Below are 2,500 nucleotides of genomic sequence, written 5' to 3' on the forward strand. Positions count from 1 at the left end.
TTCCCGGCCAATGCAGCAGCCCCTTTTCTTGGCTCTTCTTCTAGTCGTTGATGCCAAGAACGATGGAGCAAAAAAAAAACCATCGTGGCCTCCCCGTCGGGGAATCGAACCCCGGTCTCCCGCGCGGGAGCCGTGGATAGTTAAGCTTAACTTTCTTAACTTTTCCCATTCATTCTCTATGGTAGTTCTTAACACTACGGATGCAATATGCTTTTGTCCACTACGCATTTTGGCGCTGTTGCGCTGTTGAGCTGCTTTTTAAAAAATATTGGCAGCCATCTTTGAATCGTTTGTTGTGGTCGGCGTTACCGATGACATTTATCGGACTGACTTTTTACTCTCAGGTAAGTTTGGTCTAATTATGTTCTATCCAATGAATGAAACTCTGTATATTTTTGGATACTTTGTCTGATATTCATGATTTTACGTGATAATATCTTGTTAGCGCCGTACTGACACTAATTCTCTGCCACCAATTGGCTAGGCTAGCACCGCTTGTTTACATTCAAGTAGCTAGGTTCGATCTCTCTGAAATGCGTTTAAAATGCGATCAGACTATTGGTTTTACGTGTTGAGACCTTGGAGAATGTACTGCTACTGTGTGGACTCGAAATGTAAAGTGCAAATATGCTTTAGATGCGTTAGAATATCAACCACGATTAGCATGCTAGCAGCTAAAAGCATTGAAAATGAATGAGCTACCAATCGCCACTGTAAAGACCTGACGATCACTGGAAATACTTTAAAAACGTGATCAGACACCCTAGCTCACTTCTTAAGACCATAGAGATGGTGTTACAACAGTTTGGAGTTGGAATTTGAGGTGTAAACATGCTTTTGAATTGTAAACATGTCAACCGGGAATTCCATGCTAAAAACAGTGATGAATGAATGGACTATCTTTGTTTACTACTTTTACGAGGGCTGGGGGTCTCTGTAAATGTATTTAAGCCCTCATCAGATAATCTGGCTAGCATGTTTAGACACTCTAGATGTTTTTACTACATTGTGAAATCGAAATTCTAAGTCTAAGTATGCTTTCGATATGTAAACAGAACACCTGATTTTTTTATGTGTGTTAATGACTACACCACTATCAAACTAATAGTGATAGCCTATTATTACAACTCCAGGGATCTGTGTGTGTCTTCAAAATGGATTCCATATGGTGTGATTTAAATTGTTTGTCTTTTCCTCATAGAAAGTTGCGTCTGTGTCCCCCTTTAGGTTTGAGTCCTCGTCCTCCCAACTGACCCTGTGGCTCTCCGCTGCAGCAGAACTGGCCCTTGAGTACCGCCAGAAGGGGACCACTACCTAGAAGATCAAGAGGGTGGACAGGGTGTGCATGGAGGCAAGGGACACAGTGGCACTGAAAGGAGGCGACCCCAAAGCGTGATGTGCGCAGGCTGATGGGTCGGGCGCCGATACAGCTGTGTGAGCTAAATCAATGGATACTCTCCCAATGGTAGGTCAAATGTTTTAGCACAACGCTGTGGTCATATTCAGTTACCCGCTTTAAGGACTGTACATAAATGGTGACATTTAATTATTTGTACAGGTCCGTCAGAACACAAAGGGAGACAGAGAGGACTGTGGTGGCACCTTGACCAGGCACTGCAGACGGGCTCAGCAGGGTCGACCCAGAACCCAGCAGCATCGGCAACGTATCGTCCAGCAGCAGTGGACCCACAGCCCAGCAGCAGTGGCGGTGTATAGTCTGACAGCAGTCGACCCAGGGCCCAGCAGCATCGACAGTGTATCGTCCAGCAGTAGCTGACCCACAGCCCAGCAGCAGTGGCGGTGTATCGTCTGACAGCAGTCGACCCAGGGCCCAGCAGCATCGACAGTGTATCGTCCAGCAGTAGCTGACCCACAGCCCAGCAGCAGTGGCGGTGTATCGTCTGTCAGCAGTGGCGGGTTCAGCAGTGGCGGTGTATCGTCTGACAGCAGTCGACCCAGGGCCCAGCAGAATCGACAGTGTATCGTCCAGCAGTAGTGGACCCACAGCCCAGCAGCAGTGGCGGTGTATCGTCTGTCAGCAGTGGCGGGTTCAGCAGTGGCGGGTTTAGCAGTGGTGGTGTATCGTCTGTCAGCAGTGGCGGGTTCAGCAGTGGCGGTGTATCGTCTGACAGCAGCGGCCGGTTCAGCAGTGGCGGGTTCAGCAGTGGCGGGTTTAGCAGTGGTGGGGGATCGTCTGACAGCAGCCGACCCAGGGCCCAGCAGCATCGGCAGTGTATCATCCAGCAGTAGCTGACCCAGGGCCCAGCAGCATCAGCAATGACAGCAGCGCACCCAGGGCCCAGCAGCATCAGCAATGACAGCAGTGCACCCAGGACCCAGCAGCATCGGCAGTGTATCGTCCAGCAGTAGCTGACCCAGGGCCCAGCAGCATCAGCAATGACAGCAGCGCACCCAGGACCCAGCAGCATCGGCAGTGTATCGTCCAGCAGTAGCAGACTCAGGGCCAGCAGCAGTATCAGTGTATCGCCCAGCAACAGCG

The 2,500-nt window shown here is 49.8% G+C and overlaps 1 non-coding gene across 1 annotated transcript in view; it reads left to right on the forward strand.

Annotated features, from left to right (window-relative positions):
* trnag-gcc (transfer RNA glycine (anticodon GCC)) overlaps positions 1-15 on the forward strand; it is a 71-nt gene extending 56 nt beyond the window's left edge. The window contains exon 1 of the tRNA in view: positions 1-15. This exon is cut by the window's left edge and continues 56 nt beyond it. This is a non-coding gene — a tRNA (tRNA-Gly).
* Positions 16-2,500: the final 2,485 nt, after the last annotated feature.

This window comes from Alosa pseudoharengus, unplaced genomic scaffold (genome assembly GCF_046254945.1).
Source record: "Alosa pseudoharengus isolate Yale_2024_CS ecotype anadromous, Long Island Sound unplaced genomic scaffold, YU_APseudo_1.1 YU_APseudo_1.1_scf_63, whole genome shotgun sequence".
NCBI classification, from domain to species: Eukaryota; Metazoa; Chordata; class Actinopteri; order Clupeiformes; family Clupeidae; genus Alosa; species Alosa pseudoharengus.